The sequence below is a fragment of the Rutidosis leptorrhynchoides genome, chromosome 2 (assembly GCF_046630445.1).
Source record: "Rutidosis leptorrhynchoides isolate AG116_Rl617_1_P2 chromosome 2, CSIRO_AGI_Rlap_v1, whole genome shotgun sequence".
NCBI lineage: Eukaryota > Viridiplantae > Streptophyta > Magnoliopsida > Asterales > Asteraceae > Rutidosis > Rutidosis leptorrhynchoides.
Genome location: NC_092334.1, coordinates 68,576,601 through 68,595,787, shown reverse-complemented (window position 1 = coordinate 68,595,787; position 19,187 = coordinate 68,576,601).

The following is a 19,187-nucleotide window of genomic DNA, read 5'->3' as shown; positions in this document are numbered from 1 at the left end:
CATTACATAATGGTTTACAATACAAATATGTTACAACAAAATAAGTTTCTTGAATGCAGTTTTTACACAATATCATACAAGCATGGACTCCAAATCTCGTCCTTATTTAAGTATGCGACAGCGGAAGCTCTTAGTATTCACCTGAGAATAAACATGCTTTAAACGTCAACAAAAATGTTGGTGAGTTATAGGTTTAACCTATATATATCAAATCGTAACAATAGACCACAAGATTTCATATTTCAATACACATCCCATACATAGAGATAAAAATCATTCATATGGTGAACACCTGGTAACCGACATTAACAAGATGCATATATAAGAATATCCCCATCATTCCGGGACACCCTTCGGATATGATATAAATTTCGAAGTACTAAAGCATCCGGTACTTTGGATAGGGCTTGTTGGGCCCGATAGATCTATCTTTAGGATTCGCGTCAATTAGGGTGTCTGTTCCCTAATTCTTAGATTACCAGACTTAATAAAAAGGGGCATATTCGATTTCGATAATTCAACCATAGAATGTAGTTTCACATACTTGTGTCTATTTTGTAAATCATTTATAAAACCTGCATGTATTCTCATCCCAAAAATATTAGATTTTAAAAGTGGGACTATAACTCACTTTCACAGATTTTTACTTCGTCGGGAAGTAAGACTTGGCCACTGGTTGATTCACGAACCTATAACAATATATACATATATATCAAAGTATGTTCAAAATATATTTACAACACTTTTAATATAGTTTGATGTTTTAAATTTATTAAGTCAGCTGTCCTCGTTAGTAACCTACAACTAGTTGTCCACAGTTAGATGTATAGAAATAAATCGATAAATATTATCTTGAATCAATCCACGACCCAGTGTATACGTATCTCAGTATTGATCACAACTCAAACTATATATATTTTGGAATCAACCTCAACCCTGTATAGCTAACTCCAACATTCACATATAGAGTGTCTATGGTTGTTCCGTAATATATATAGATGTGTCGACATGATAGGTCGAAACATTGTATACGTGTCTATGGTATCTCAAGATTACATAATATACAATACAAGTTGATTAAGTTAAGGTTGGAATAGATTTGTTACCAATTTTCACGTAGCTAAAATGAGAAAAATTATCCAATCTTGTTTTACCCATAACTTCTTCATTTTAAATCCGTTTTGAGTGAATCAAATTGCTATGGTTTCATATTGAACTCTATTTTATGAATCTAAACAGAAATGTATAGGTTTATAGTCGGAAAAATAAGTTACAAGTCATTTTTGTAAAGGTAGTCATTTCAGTCGAAAGAACGACGTCTAGATGACCATTTTAGAAAACATACTTCCACTTTGAGTTTAACCATAATTTTTGGATATAGTTTCATGTTCATAATAAAAATCATTTTCTCAGAATAATAACTTTTAAATCAAAGTTTATCATAGTTTTTAATTAACTAACCCAAAACAGCCCGCGGTGTTACTACGACGGCGTAAATCCGGTTTTACGGTGTTTTTCGTGTTTCCAGGTTTTAAATCATTAAGTTAGCATATCATATAGATATAGAATATGTGTTTAGTTGATTTTAAAAGTCAAGTTAGAAGGATTAACTTTTGTTTGCGAACAAGTTTAGAATTAACTAAACTATGTTCTAGTGATTACAAGTTTAAACCTTCGAATAAGATAGCTTTATATGTATGAATCGAATGATGTTATGAACATCATTACTACCTTAAGTTCCTTGGATAAACCTACTGGAAAAGAGAAAAATGGATCTAGCTTCAATGGATCCTTGGATGGCTCGAAGTTCTTGAAGCAAAATCGTGACACGAAAACAAGTTCAAGTAAGATCATCACTTGAAATAAGATTGTTATAGTTATAGAAATTGAACCAAAGTTTGAATATGATTATTACCTTGTATTAGAATGATAACCTACTGTAAGAAACAAAGATTTCTTGAGGTTGGATGATCACCTTACAAGATTGGAAGTGAGCTAGCAAACTTGAAAGTATTCTTGATTTTATGAAACTAGAATTTTTGGAATTTATGAAGAACACTTAGAACTTGAAGATAGAACTTGAGAGAGATCAATTAGATGAAGAAAATTGAAGAATTAAAGTGTTTGTAGGTGTTTTTGGTCGTTGGTGTATGGATTAGATATAAAGGATATGTAATTTTGTTTTCATGTAAATAAGTCATGAATGATTACTCATATTTTTGTAATTTTATGAGATATTTCATGCTAGTTGCCAAATGATGGTTCCCACATGTGTTAGGTGACTCACATGGGCTGCTAAGAGCTGATCATTGGAGTGTATATACCAATAGTACATACATCTAAAAGCTGTGTATTGTACGAGTACGAATACGGGTGCATACGAGTAGAATTGTTGATGAAACTGAACGAGGATGTAATTGTAAGCATTTTTGTTAAGTAGAAGTATTTTTATAAGTGTCTTGAAGTCTTTAAAAAGTGTATGAATACATATTAAAACACTACATGTATATACATTTTAACTGAGTCGTTAAGTCATCGTTAGTCGTTACATGTAAATGTTGTTTTGAAACCTTTAGGTTAACGATCTTGTTGAATGTTGTTAACCCATTGTTTATTATAACAAATGAGATGTTAAATTATTATATTATCATGATATTATGATATATAATATATCTTAGTATGATGTATATACAGTTAAATGTCGTTACAACGATAATCGTTACATATATGTCTCGTTTCGAAATCATTAAGTTAGTAGTCTTATTTTTACATATGTATTTCATTGTTAATACACTTAATAATATATTTACTTATCATTTAACATAATTAACCAAGTGTATCAATATCTTAATATGATTCATATGTACCTAGTAAGACGTTGTTATAACGATAATCGTTATATATATCGTTTTCGAGTTTCTTAAATTAATAATCTCATTTTTATGTATATAACTCATTGTTAAAATACCTAATGAGATACATACTTATAATAAAAACATGTTAACTATATATATAACCATATATATGTCATCGTATAGTTTTTACAAGTTTTAACGTTCGTGAATCACCGGTCAACTTGGGTGGTCAATTGTCTATATGAAACATATTTCAATTAATCAAGTCTTAACAAGTTTGATTGCTTAACATGTTGGAAACATTTAATCATGTAAATATCAATCTCAATTAATATATATAAACATGGAAAAGTTCGGGTCACTACAGTACCTACCCGTTAAATAAATTTCGTCCCGAAATTTTAAGCTGTTGAAGGTGTTGACGAATCTTCTGGAAATAGATGCGGGTATTTCTTCTTCATCTGATCTTCACGCTCCCAGGTGAACTCGGGTCCTCTACGAGCATTCCATCGAACCTTAACAATTGGTATCTAGTTTTGCTTAAGTCTTTTAACCTCACGATCCATTATTTCGACGGGTTCTTCGATGAATTGAAGTTTTTCGTTGATTTGGATTTCATCTAACGGAATAGTGAGATCTTCTTTAGCAAAACATTTCTTCAAATTCGAGACGTGGAAAGTGTTATGTACAGCCACGAGTTGTTGAGGTAACTCAAGTCGGTAAGCTACTGGTCCGACACGATCAATAATCTTGAATGGTCCAATATACCTTGGATTTAATTTCCCTCGTTTACCAAATCGAACAACGCCTTTCCAAGGTGCAACTTTAAGCATGACCATCTCTCCAATTTCAAATTCTATATCTTTTCTTTTAATGTCAGCGTAGCTCTTTTGTCGACTTTGGGCGGTTTTCAACCGTTGTTGAATTTGGATGATCTTCTCGGTAGTTTCTTGTATAATCACCGGACCCGTAATCTGTCTATCCCCCACTTCACTCCAACAAATCGGAGACCAGCACTTTCTACCATAAAGTGCTTCAAACGGCGCCATCTCAATGCTTGAATGGTAGCTGTTGTTGTAGGAAAATTCTGCTAACGGTAGATGTCGATCCCAACTGTTACCGAAATCAATAACACATGCTCGTAGCATGTCTTCAAGCGTTTGTATCGTCCTTTCGCTCTACCCATCAGTTTGTGGATGATAGGCAGTACTCATGTCTAGACGAGTTCCTAATGCTTGCTGTAATGTCTGCCAGAATCTTGAAATAAATCTGCCATCCCTATCAGAGATAATAGAGATTGGTATTCCATGTCTGGAGATGACTTCCTTTGTAGCGACCCGACCAAATCGTCATTGACGGCGCCGTCTACTTAAGTCCCGTTACGTGGTCATAAGTCTTTAAGATAACGTTTGACCAAAATATGTCGCCTTCATTTCAAAATAAAGATTGTTTCAAAGTTTACAAGAATTGTTCAACCAAAAGTTAAGTTACAACGTTATAGATACGATTGAAATCTAGGCGACACGGTTTAAAGTAAAGTTAAAAGACGCTCCATGAAATGCATGTATACTCGACATCGGATGCAAGTATCAAATAGTAAGCGGAAGCATGTTTCACATATCGTGCAAGACCTGAGAAAAACATAGAAATCTGTCAACGAAAACGTTGGTGAAATCATAGGTTTAAGTAAGTAAGTACAAGTGAACCACAAGATTTGCATCAATGAAATAATAGTAATACATTCCAAAAGTTTGTTTCACGAGCACCCAATTATCAAAGCTTAACATTCCTTCCATTGTATACCCCATCACTTAGTGCTAGAACAAACACTGATTCTCGAAATTATATTTCATCCGTAGACGGTAGCGAACCGTCAAGGATGAGGGTTGTCAACCCATATGGCCATATAACATAAGTTCTCGCTTACACCCGGCAAGTGTAATTAATGATAATCGAATTGAGGATTTTGTTCTAAACTCGTATGTAGAATGTTTGTTTTCCCGTTCTTGTGTTCACTTAGTTCAAAAGAATCGTTTATGTTTTCTCATCCCAATATAAGTTCAAAAAGAGTAAAAGTGGGACTATGATCTCACCTTGAGTGCACGAGTAGTAAAGTACTTCAACAAGTAAACGTGTGCAAAGAACAATGCTAGTCTTGACCTAAACAATAGGTTGTATCAATAACGGTAAACACGATAGGTCAAAGATGTTCAATTAGTCCTATGGCTCAATACGACTCGATTAATATAGCATGTGAAGCAAATTGTCAAGTTTCATGCAAGATACAAGTATAAAAGCATGTTAGGAAGATTGCATAATTAATTGGTTAAGTTTGACAAAAAGTCAAACTTTGGTCGGTCAAAGTCAACGAAAGTCAACACGTTCGGGTCGGGTTCCGAACTATTTTTCTGAGATTTTTATTCATATATAAGCATGTTAGAACAAGTTACATGTGAATCGGAGGTCCATAGCATAGCAAACATTTTTCATAAAATGGAAAAGTTGGACAGAAGCTGGACGCGGCTTATGTCGCGCCGCGACCAGGGTTGCCGCGCCGCGGCCTTGGTCGTGGTCTGGTGTCTGTCAGTTACAAATGTTCAAGACTTGGTAAAACTTCAAACAAACGCAAAACGCAAACCGCAAACAATTAGAAGACGTATCTTATACCGTTGGAAAGCTCTTTTGACAAGGAATACAACTAAACACAAATCATCACCCAAAAACATCATTTACAACAATCGAATTCTCGTCATGTGATCAATAAACTTTCATAATCAAAGTTTCAAGTTCTAAAAACGCATTTCATGATTCGGGCAACCAATTTACATGTACAATATGCCGTTTCGAAGCTAATCAAACACACATTGCAACCAAACACTTATCAACAACAATTCGTGGCATTTGATGCACCAAAAGTTCATATAAAGCTTGTCAAACCCTAATCCAAGTTCATAAAATCACTAATCATGTTCTTGAAGTTTTCTTAATCAACCTATACATCAAAATGAAGCTAATGATGCTAGTAACACATTTAATACATGAACTATAACAATTAAACAGCTTTTAATCATCCAAAATCAAAGATTAAGCAAACCCACTTCAAAAACTCAAACTAGTTACTCAAAACAACAAATCGAGCAAACAAAACATATATTCATGTTACACACGAGCCATAGACACTAACTAACACAATTTCAAGTCAAAAACACGAATTTAGAGAAAATCTAGAGTTTTAGAAATGTTACCCAAACTTGATGAAATTGGTACCAAAATGTAGAGGATGAAGAGAGGATTAAGAATATGTAGTCGGATTTGTTGTGAGCTTCCTAGATCCAAATTAGATGATGAATTAGTGATTTGGTGTTTTGAGAGTAAAAATGGAAGAAAGGAAGAAATGGTTGGTGAAATGAATGGATAAGTGGTGGTGGTGGTGACTAGTTGCCAAATTTTGGCCAAGTGCCAAAATTAGTCCCTCAAGTTTCAAAGCGGGTGCGGGAATTTACCAAACGAATATTTTTAAAACGCTCGAGTAAACGGGTGACGTCAAAATTAAATAGCGGGAATATAATGAACGTTACTCACGGAAACTATTAATTTAAATACGAAAGATTATGTTTTAAAAAAAAAAAAGACGGTGTTAAAATTAAATTTAACGGAAAAACGCGGGATGTTACATTATCCACGCCTCAAAAGAAATTTCGTCCCGAAATTTAGTTGGAAGTAGTAGTTGTTGAATCTTACTCGAGATCTTGCGTTGTAAATTCTACGAATAAGTGAAGGTACGTCCTTGAGCATTTCAACGAACTTGAAGGTCGGGGTCGTATGTTGTTTTAAGGTTTGGCTTCACGATTCATGGTTTCAACCGGTCCTCCTAGGAAGTGAGGGTTATCGTCGATAGTGAGTTCATCAAAGGAGATAACAAGTTCTCGTTTCGCAAAACACGTCTTTAAGTTGATACATCGAATGTAGGATAAACGGAGACTCGAAATGAGCCGAAAAATCTAAACGGCTAGCAACGGGTCTAAAACGCCCCAAGATTTCAAAAGGATAAAATATCACGGATTTAGCTTCCTACGTTTTCCCGAAACGGATTGCACCTTTCCAAGGTGCGACTCTTAACGTGACGCGGTTTCCCACGTGGAATTTTGAAACGTTTACGTCTAACATCGGCGTAGCTCTTGGTGATTACGAGTCGCGTAGGGTTTTACCTGAATATGAATAAATTTTCTCGGTTGCTCATGAATAAACTCGGCCCCGGTGAATTGATCATCGTTTACTTGGTTCGTCAAAGGAGAATGACGTTTCCGGTCACATGTGGTTTCAAAAGGTGTGACGTTAAAACTCGAATGAAGATCATTGTAGTACGAGGATTAAGCTAAAGGAAAATACTTTCCTCAAGTAAATTTGAAGTTAGTAATACAAATTCGTATTACGGTTTCCAAGGTTTGAATCATATGTTTGCTTGGTCCGTCGGTTTGTGGATGATACGCGGTACCCATGTCTAAACGCGGTCCCGAGGCTTTTTGTAAGGCACTCCGAAGTCTAGAAATGAAACGAGGATCTCGATCCGAAACGAGGTACATTTCCTTAAGATAAATTTGAATAAGTTTATTAGGACTGTTCACCCTCGTGGTGAATACTAGTATAACGTGAAGAGTCTCTCTCTCCATTGAAAGTTTAGAATAATGATTTCCTTAAACGGAAGTACGAGTGTAATGCGAGAGAAGTTTCCGCCTCGATGTGAGCATACCAAATAGTTTGTAGTTCGTCGATAAAACTATGCGAAAGCGACTGTTGTTGAAAGAATTTGCCATTCATTCGGAAGTATAACTATGGTTCGACAATAATCGAAAATGTGTCCCGGGTATGGTTGTTATCAGTATTCTCGGGGTTGAGTAGTAGTTGGCCGTATAACAGAAGCACAAGGACGTTAAGTCAAAGAAGAAAAGGGGTATCCTTGGATTGTGTGTTATCTTTGGTCTCAGTAATATCAGATGGTAATAGTGAAATAGCAGAGCTATGTATCGTGGTACGCGATAACGAGAAGATTGATCGGATCCATAAATAAGTATTCAAATTCTCCGTGTAAAGTAACGAATTTCAGCTTCCTTGATTTCGAGTCGAGAGGGGTTGCCTTTCAGGCGTTCACATAGAAGTATTTCTATATTTGAGTTCCATTTTGTGCCACACGAATTTATCTAGTAAGGTTGGTGTGAAAAAAAAAAATCACGTTCAAAGTCCGGACACGAAAAATGTTTAATTCTTTCCCTTAGTACGTTAACGAGGTTAAAGGACGAGCGATACGGGAAAAATTGGAAATTAATCTTTGGTAATAATCGCGAGATCCAAAATTTTACGAATACAAGTCGGAGTAGTGAGGGTTTCTCCAAAATTAATTAATTAATTAATTAAATTTTTTATTTTTTTTTTATTTTTTTTTTATTTTTTTTTTTTTTTACCTTGACCACTAACAACATGGTTTAGAATTTGGACTTCGTTTAACCAAAATTCTCACTTGGATAATTCGGCATAGAGTTGCTCTTTTCTGAAGAGTTCGAGCGTAAGACGGAGACGTTGTCCGTTTTTCCTTTCCGCTTGAATAGCTTAAAACATCAATTATAAGTACGGTAACGGATTTGTCTAGATAAGTTTGCATACGCGGTTCCGGAGGTCTATGAATACGGGCGGAGCCTTAGATAAACTGAACGGCACTAAAAGAAATTTATAACTATCGTAGCGAGTTCGGAAAGCGGTTTAGGAGACATCTTCTCCCTTAACCCTCAATTGATGATAACCAGAATGAAGGTCGATTTTAGAATATACGCGAGATCTGTGTAACGGTTCAAGAGGTTGTTGATACGGGGAAGAGGATATCGGTTCTTAAACGGAAATCATTTAGTTCACTAAAATCACATATATGTGGGGAAAACATTCCCTTCCTAACGTATAGGTTTTGGGCTCCCTAGTTCTATAGATGTCAAATCAAAGTTCAAATTACCTACCCAATAAGTTTAACGTACTCCCTCCGATAAAATTTATCGATACGCAATGGTTTTCCGTTGGTCACTTGAATGGCGTAAGTATTATCTAGGGGGAGGGGTGGAGTGCAAAGAGTAGGCTCCAAAGCCTTGGATACAAAACATTTATCGATACCCGAATCGGATAAACATGAAACATAAGAGTCGTTGAGAAGAAACGTACCCGTAACTAATTGTCGTTCCGAGAATCCTATGTGTTAAGGTTGAAAGCTCATTCGCGTACATTAGGGTGGGCGTTCTTCTTGGGACATGCATTCTTAAAATGACCCAGTTGTCCACATTCAAAACAAGCACCCCTTCTGCGTGCACTGGGCACCTTTTTAGCGACGGGGGCGGCACCCTTACAACTATGGGCCACATGGCCACTTCTTTGACACTTGATGCAAAATGGTCCGCCACATTTTCCATAATGATGTTTGTGGCACGTGTTGCAAAAAGGTCGTGTTCCAGCATAATTTTTCCTGCCGCCGGGGGTGAAAGGCTTCTTGGTGGAGTCGTTGTGGTTGTGGTTGCTTGATGGAGAGGCTTCCTGTTTTCTTTTGTTGTTAACTGGTTGGGCCTCGGCCGTTGGTGCCAGCGCTTCAATTTCATCCACCGTTTTTATAAATCGGCGGGCTATCATCACAGCCTCTTGTAGGTCGGCGGGTCTTAATGGCATTACCCCGTGTGGAATGCTCTTAGGGAGGCCATCCATGTAAAACTCAACTCCTTGGGGCCCGGGAGCCCGAAGGTTTGGACAAATTGAGGTTAGTTCGGCAAACCGTTGATTATAAGCTTCGAGGTCATCTCGGGCTATTTTTAAATTTCTTGGCCCCTGTTCGAGCCTTCGAGTCTCTTCGCGCGGGAAGTATTCGGTGGTCATTCTTTCTCTTAATTCGGTCCAAGAGAGTGTAAGGGCTTCATCGATACCCACCGATTGTACATACGTGTTCCACCATGAGAGAGCAATACCGGTGAGAGTGAGGGTGGAAAACTTGACCTTATCTTGGTCCCGACAACCGCTTATGCTAAAAATGGCTTTTGTTTGTTCGAACCATCGGGTGAGAGCAACCGGTCCTTCGGTTCCATTGAAAGTGGGAGGATTGTACTTCATGAAGTTTTTGTAGGAGCACCCCCCGTTTGAATTACCGACCCCATGATTGTTGTTGTTGTTGGAGAAGTGACCGGCCACTGCCTCTCCCACAGCGGTGGCTATCATTCGTTGAAGAGCTTGTTCGAGAGTTTCGGGAGGGGTATTGTGTTGACCTTGGTGAGCCATTGTTCCTTCATGATACAAGAATACCGTTGTTTAGTATTATCAATAATACTAATCGTGATGTGGAAATCAAGATAAAGAGGAAATTTTTCCTTGACTCGCCTTAAATTCTTTATGTCATAATGTCAGAATGTTCATATGAGTCACCGTAATATAATCCCGGAAATTATATTACCCTGATTCATATGTGCATTCGACATCATTTCATATAGTCAAGGTGGCGTGTCAATCAAATCAACCACGTGAGATTAAGGTAAAATAAGAGTTAGATGTGAATAGAAGAGATCGAGTATAAATGCACAAGTAGTCAAGTAATTCCTACTCCAAGTCTATATGCCGGTTGTAGTCTAGACTCACTAATGTACCCTATGACTCGGGGTTGACACCAATGAACTCTAAATCCCTACAACCAACGCTCTGATACCATCTGTAGCGACCCGACCAAATCGTCATTGACGGCGCCGTCTACTTAAGTCCCGTTACGTGGTCATAAGTCTTTAAGATAACGTTTGACCAAAATATGTCGCCTTCATTTCAAAATAAAGATTGTTTCAAAGTTTACAAGAATTGTTCAACCAAAAGTTAAGTTACAACGTTATAGATACGATTGAAATCTAGGCGACACGGTTTAAAGTAAAGTCAAAAGACGCTCCATGAAATGCATGTATACTCGACATCGGATGCAAGTATCAAATAGTAAGCGGAAGCATGTTTCACATATCGTGCAAGACCTGAGAAAAACATAGAAATCTGTCAACGAAAACGTTGGTGAAATCATAGGTTTAAGTAAGTAAGTACAAGTGAACCACAAGATTTGCATCAATGAAATAATAGTAATACATTCCAAAAGTTTGTTTCACGAGCACCCAATTATCAAAGCTTAACATTCCTTCCATTGTATACCCCATCACTTAGTGCTAGAACAAACACTGATTCTCGAAATTATATTTCATCCGTAGACGGTAGCGAACCGTCAAGGATGAGGGTTGTCAACCCATATGGCCATATAACATAAGTTCTCGCTTACACCCGGCAAGTGTAATTAATGATAATCGAATTGAGGATTTTGTTCTAAACTCGTATGTAGAATGTTTGTTTTCCCGTTCTTGTGTTCACTTAGTTCAAAAGAATCGTTTATGTTTTCTCATCCCAATATAAGTTCAAAAAGAGTAAAAGTGGGACTATGATCTCACCTTGAGTGCACGAGTAGTAAAGTACTTCAACAAGTAAACGTGTGCAAAGAACAATGCTAGTCTTGACCTAAACAATAGGTTGTATCAATAACGGTAAACACGATAGGTCAAAGATGTTCAATTAGTCCTATGGCTCAATACGACTCGATTAATATAGCATGTGAAGCAAATTGTCAAGTTTCATGCAAGATACAAGTATAAAAGCATGTTAGGAAGATTGCATAATTAATTGGTTAAGTTTGACAAAAAGTCAAACTTTGGTCGGTCAAAGTCAACGAAAGTCAACACGTTCGGGTCGGGTTCCGAACTATTTTTCTGAGATTTTTATTCATATATAAGCATGTTAGAACAAGTTACATGTGAATCGGAGGTCCATAGCATAGCAAACATTTTTCATAAAATGGAAAAGTTGGACAGAAGCTGGACGCGGCTTATGTCGCGCCGCGACCAGGGTTGCCGCGCCGCGGCCTTGGTCGTGGTCTGGTGTCTGTCAGTTACAAATGTTCAAGACTTGGTAAAACTTCAAACAAATGCAAAACGCAAACCGCAAACAATTAGAAGACGTATCTTATACCGTTGGAAAGCTCTTTTGACAAGGAATACAACTAAACACAAATCATCACCCAAAAACATCATTTACAACAATCGAATTCTCGTCATGTGATCAATAAACTTTCATAATCAAAGTTTCAAGTTCTAAAAACGCATTTCATGATTCGGGCAACCAATTTACATGTACAATATGCCGTTTCGAAGCTAATCAAACACACATTGCAACCAAACACTTATCAACAACAATTCGTGGCATTTGATGCACCAAAAGTTCATATAAAGCTTGTCAAACCCTAATCCAAGTTCATAAAATCACTAATCATGTTCTTGAAGTTTTCTTAATCAACCTATACATCAAAATGAAGCTAATGATGCTAGTAACACATTTAATACATGAACTATAACAATTAAACAGCTTTTAATCATCCAAAATCAAAGATTAAGCAAACCCACTTCAAAAACTCAAACTAGTTACTCAAAACAACAAATCGAGCAAACAAAACATATATTCATGTTACACACGAGCCATAGACACTAACTAACACAATTTCAAGTCAAAAACACGAATTTAGAGAAAATCTAGAGTTTTAGAAATGTTACCCAAACTTGATGAAATTGGTACCAAAATGTAGAGGATGAAGAGAGGATTAAGAATATGTAGTCGGATTTATTGTGAGCTTCCTAGATCCAAATTAGATGATGAATTAGTGATTTGGTGTTTTGAGAGTAAAAATGGAAGAAAGGAAGAAATGGTTGGTGAAATGAATGGATAAGTGGTGGTGGTGGTGACTAGTTGCCAAATTTTGGCCAAGTACCAAAATTAGTCCCTCAAGTTTCAAAGCGGGTGCGGGAATTTACCAAACGAATATTTTTAAAACGCTCGAGTAAACGGGTGACGTCAAAATTAAATAGCGGGAATATAATGAACGTTACTCACGGAAACTATTAATTTAAATACGAAAGATTATGTTTTAAAAAAAAAAGACGGTGTTAAAATTAAATTTAACGGAAAAACGCGGGATGTTACATCCTTCAAATACAGTCGTGCTAACTTCTCCATCTTGTCATCTTCTCTTATTGGCAGGAAGTGTGCTGATTTGGTGAGACGATCAACTATTACCCAAATAGTATCAAAACCACTTGCAGTCCTTGGCAATTTAGTGATAAAATCCATGGTAATGTTTTCCCATTTCCATTCCGGGATTTCGGGTTGTTGAAGTAGACCTGATGGTTTCTGATGCTCAGCTTTGACCTTAGAACACGTCAAACATTCTCCTACGTATTTAGCAACATCGGCTTTCATACCCGGCCACCAAAAATGTTTCTTGAGATCCTTGTACATCTTCCCCGTTCCAGGATGTATTGAGTATCTGGTTTTATGAGCTTCTCTAAGTACCATTTCCCTCATATCTCTAAATTTTGGTACCCAAATCCTTTCAGCCCTATACCGGGTTCCGTCTTCCCGAATATTAAGATGCTTCTCCGATCCTTTGGGTATTTCATCCTTTAAATTTCCCTCTTTTAAAACTCCTTGTTGCGCCTCCTTTATTTGAGTAGTAAGGTTATTATGAATCATTATATTCATAGATTTTACTCGAATGGGTTCTCTGTCCTTCCTGCTCAAGGCATCGGCTACCACATTTGCCTTCCCCGGGTGGTAACGAATCTCAAAGTCATAATCATTCAATAATTCAATCCACCTACGCTGCCTCATATTCAGTTGTTTCTGATTAAATATGTGTTGAAGACTTTTGTTGTCGGTATATATAATACTTTTGACCCCATATAAGTAGTGCCTCCAAGTCTTTAATGCAAAAACAACCGCGCCTAATTCCAAATCATGCGTCGTATAATTTTGTTCGTGAATCTTCAATTGTCTAGACGCATAACCAATCACCTTCGTTCGTTGCATTAATACACAACCGAGACCTTGCTTTGATGCGTCACAATAAATCACAAAATCATCATTCCCTTCAGGCAATGACAATATAGGTGCCGTAGTTAGCTTTTTCTTCAATAACTGAAACGCTTTCTCTTGTTCATCATTCCATTCAAATTTCTTCCCTTTATGCGTTAATGCAGTCAAGGGTTTTGCTATTCTGGAAAAATCTTGGATGAACCTTCTGTAGTAACCAGCTAGTCCTAAAAACTGGCGTATGTGTTTCGGAGTTTTTGGGGTTTCCCACTTTTCAACAGTTTCTATCTTTGCCGGATCCACCTTAATACCTTCTTTGTTCACTATGTGACCGAGGAATTGAACTTCTTCCAACCAAAATGCACACTTTGAAAACTTAGCGTACAATTCTTCCTTCCTCAATACTTCTAACACCTTTCTCAAATGTTCACCGTGTTCTTGGTCATTCTTTGAGTAAATAAGTATGTCATCAATGAAAACGATGACAAACTTGTCAAGGTATGGTCCACACACTTGGTTCATAAGGTCCATGAACACAGCTGGTGCATTAGTTAAACCAAACGGCATGACCATAAACTCGTAATGACCGTAACGTGTTCTGAAAGCAGTCTTTGGAATATCATCTTCTTTCACCCGCATTTGATGATACCCGGAACGTAAGTCAATCTTTGAATAAACAGACGAGCCTTGTAGTTGATCAAATAAGTCGTCGATTCTCGGTAGTGGGTAGCGGTTCTTGATGGTAAGTTTGTTCAACTCTCGGTAGTTGATACACAACCTGAATGTACCATCTTTCTTCTTGACAAACAAAACAGGAGCTCCCCATGGTGATGTGCTTGGTCGAATGAAACCACGCTCTAAAAGTTCTTGTAATTGGCTTTGCAGTTCTTTCATCTCGCTGGGTGCGAGTCTATAAGGAGCATGAGCTATTGGTGCAGATCCTGGTACAAGATCTATTTGAAATTCAACGGATCGATGTGGGGGTAATCCCGGTAATTCTTTCGGAAATACATCGGGAAATTCTTTTGCAATGGGAACATCATTGATGCTCTTTTCTTCAGTTTGTACTTTCTCGACGTGTGCTAGAATAGCATAGCAACCTTTTCTTATTAATTTTTGTGCCTTCAAATTACTAATAAGATGTAGCTTCGTGTTGCCCTTTTCTCCGTACACCATTAAGGGTTTTCCTTTTTCTCGTATAATGCGAATTGCATTTTTGTAACAAACGATCTCTGCTTTAACTTCTTTCAACCAGTCCATACCGATTATCACATCAAAACTCCCTAACTCTACCGGTATCAAATCAATCTTAAATGTTTCGCTAACCAGTTTAATTTCTCGATTCCGACATATATTATCTGCTGAAATTAATTTACCATTTGCTAATTCGAGTAAAAATTTACTATCCAAAGGCGTCAATGGACAACTTAATTTAGCACAAAAATCTCTACTCATATAGCTTCTATCCGCACCCGAATCAAATAAAACGTAAGCAGATTTATTGTCAATAAGAAACGTACCCGTAACAAGCTCTGGGTCTTCCTGTGCCTCTGCCGCATTAATATTGAAAACTCTTCCGCGGCCTTGTCCATTCGTGTTCTCCTGGTTCGGGCAATTTCTAATAATGTGGCCCGGTTTTCCACATTTATAACAAACTACATTGGCATAACTTGCTCCGACACTACTTGCTCCGCCATTACTCGTTCCGACACCATTTGTTCCTTTCGTTCTATTAACCCCTGGTCCGTAGACCTCACACTTCGCCGCGCTATGACCATTTCTTTTACACTTGTTGCAAAATTTGGTGCAGAACCCCGAGTGATACTTTTCACACCTTTGGCATAGCTGCTTCTGATTGTTGTTGTTGTTGCGGTTATTATTGTTGTTGGGATGATTGTTGTAGTTGTTGTTGCTGTTGTTGTTGTTGTTGTTGTTGTTGTTGTTGTTGGGCCGTTTGTTGTAGTTGCGATTGTTGGGATAATTGTTGCGATTATTGTTGTAATTGCTGTTGTTGTTGTATTGGTGATTCTTATCACCGTTTTCCTCCCACTTTCTTTTGACTTGCTTCACATTGGCCTCTTCAGCAGTCTGTTCTTTAATTCTTTCTTCAATCTGGTTCACTAGTTTGTGAGCCATTCTACATGCCTGTTGTATGGAGGCGGGCTCATGTGAACTTATATCTTCTTGGATTCTTTCCGGTAATCCTTTCACAAACGCGTCGATCTTCTCTTCCTCATCTTCGAATGCTCCTGGACACAATAGGCACAATTCTGTGAATCGTCTTTCATACGTGGTAATATCAAATCCTTGGGTTCGTAACCCTCTAAGTTCTGTCTTGAGCTTATTGACCTCGGTTCTGGGACGGTACTTCTCGTTCATCAAGTGCTTGAATGCTGACCACGGTAGTGCGTACGCATCATCTTGTCCCACTTGCTCTAGATAGGTATTCCACCATGTTAACGCAGAACCTGTGAAGGTATGCGTAGCGTACTTCACTTTGTCCTCTTCAGTACACTTACTTATGGCAAACACCGATTCGACCTTCTCGGTCCACCGTTTCAATCCGATCGGTCCTTCGGTTCCATCAAATTCCAAAGGTTTGCAGGCAGTGAATTCTTTGTAGGCGCATCCTACACGATTTCCTGTACTGCCAGATCCAAGGTTATTGTTGGTATGTAGCGCAGCCTGTACCGCGGCTATGTTTGAAGCTAGAAAAGTACGGAATTCCTCTTCATTCATATTCACGGTGTGTCGAGTAGTCGGTGCCATTTTCTTCAAAATAGTCAAATGGAACAAGTTAATCATACAGAATATTAAGAGTAGTTAATAGTATTTCGTAGCATAATATGAACTCATTTATAAAAGCTTTTTCTTCATATTAGCATTTTATAAGTTTAAATTCGGGTAGTACCTACCCGTTAAGTTCATACTTAGTAGCTAATATACAATTCAACTACTACAATTCTATATGAAAAACTGATTGTAATAATATTTCACGTTCAAACTTTTATACAATATTTTACAAACTTACAATACCGCTTATTTTACATAAAGCATGAAATATAGCACACAATAACTTTGATACAAGATAGTTGTGAAGATAATTCTAGCTAGTACACAAGTCGTTCAGCAAAGGCAATAAAGACACGTAATTCATACGTCCAGAAACAAGTCATGCATTCTGGTTTTACTAGGACTACTTCCCATCCTTGGTCTTGTGGAACATAACCGTTATGGCCGTTGATAAGACAGCGTGTTGTAACGTCGTCAAAGGGACGAGGGTTACGTAATGACCAACAGTCTCGTAATAACCTAAAAACCTCGTTTCTTATCCCAATTACCGACTCCGTTACTTGTGGGAACGTTTTGTTTAATAGTTGTAGCCCGATGTTCTTGTTCTCACTTTGGTGAGAAACGAACATTACTAACCCGTAAGCATAACATGCTTCTTTATGTTGCATGTTAGCCACTTTTTCTAAATCACGAAGTCCAATATTCGGATATATTGAGTCAAAATAATTTCTTAACCCGTTGCGTAAAATAGCATTTGGGTTCCCCGCAATATATGCGTCAAAGTAAACACATCGTAACTTATGGGTTTCCCAATGTGATATCCCCCATCTTTCAAACGAAAGTCTCTTATAAACCAAGACATTCTTGGAACGTTCTTCGAATGTCTTACAAACTGATCTCGCCTTAAATAGTTGTGCCGAGGAATTCTGGCCGACTCTAGACAAGATTTCATCAATCATGTCTCCGGGTAGGTATCTTAAAATATTGGGTTGTCTATCCATTTTGTGTTTTTAAACTGTAAAATAGACAAGAGTTAGATTCATAAAAAAATACTTATTAATACAAGCAATTTTTACATATATCATAAAGCATAAGAACACTATATTACATATATTACACCACACGAATACAACTATCTTATTCCGACTCGCTCGTTTCTTCTTCTTCGGTTTTGGTTCGTTTTGACAAGTTTCTAGGGATATATGATGTTCCCCTAATACTAACTGTCGTTTTCCACAACGGTTTAGAAAAACCTGGTGGTTTAGAGGTTCCCGGGTCATTGTTACAACTTAAGGACTTCGGGGGTTGACGATACATATAAAGTTCATCGGGGTTGGAATTAGATTTCTCTATTTTTATGCCCTTTCCCTTATTATTTTCTTTTGCCTTTTTAAATTCAGTTGGGGTAATTTCTATAACATCATCGGAATTCTCGTCAGAATCCGATTCATCAGAGAATTGGTAATCCTCCCAATATTTTGCTTCCTTGGCGGAAACACCATTGACCATAATTAACCTTGGTCGGTTGGTTGAGGATTTTCTTTTACTTAACCGTTTTATTATTTCCCCCACCGGTTCTATTTCTTCATCCGGTTCCGATTCTTCTTCCGGTTCCGACTCTTCTTCCGGTTCCTCTTCGGGAACTTGTGAATCAGTCCACGAATCATTCCAATTTACATTTGACTCTTCATTATTATTAGGTGAGTCAATGGAACTTGTTCTAGAGGTAGACATCTATCACATAATATCAAACACGTTAAGAGATTAATATATCACATAATATTCACATGTTAAAAATATATAGTTTCCAACAAAATTTGTTAAGCAATCATTTTTCAAGTAAACACGGTCGAAGTCCAGACTCACTAATGCATCCTAACAAACTCGATAAGACACACTAATGCAAAATTATGGTTCTCTAAGACCAACGCTCTGATACCAACTGAAATGTCCCGTTCTTATTGATTAAAAACGTTCCATATTAATTGATTTCGTTGCGAGGTTTTGACCTCTATATGAGACGTTTTTTCAAAGACTGCATTCATTTTTAAAACAAACCATAACCTTTATTTCATAGATAAAGGTTTTAAAAAGCTTTACGTAGATTATCAAATAATGATAATCTAAAATATCCTGTTTACACACGACCATTACATAATGGTTTACAATACAAATATGTTACAACAAAATAAGTTTCTTGAATGCAGTTTTTACACAATATCATACAAGCATGGACTCCAAATCTCGTCCTTATTTAAGTATGCGACAGCGGAAGCTCTTAGTATTCACCTGAGAATACACATGCTTTAAACGTCAACAAAAATGTTGGTGAGTTATAGGTTTAACCTATATATATCAAATCGTAACAATAGACCACAAGATTTCATATTTCAATACACATCCCATACATAGAGATAAAAATCATTCATATGGTGAACACCTGGTAACCGACATTAACAAGATGCATATATAAGAATATCCCCATCATTCTGGGACACCCTTCGGATATGATATAAATTTCGAAGTACTAAATCATCCGGTACTTTGGATGGGGCTTGTTGGGCCCGATAGATCTATCTTTAGGAT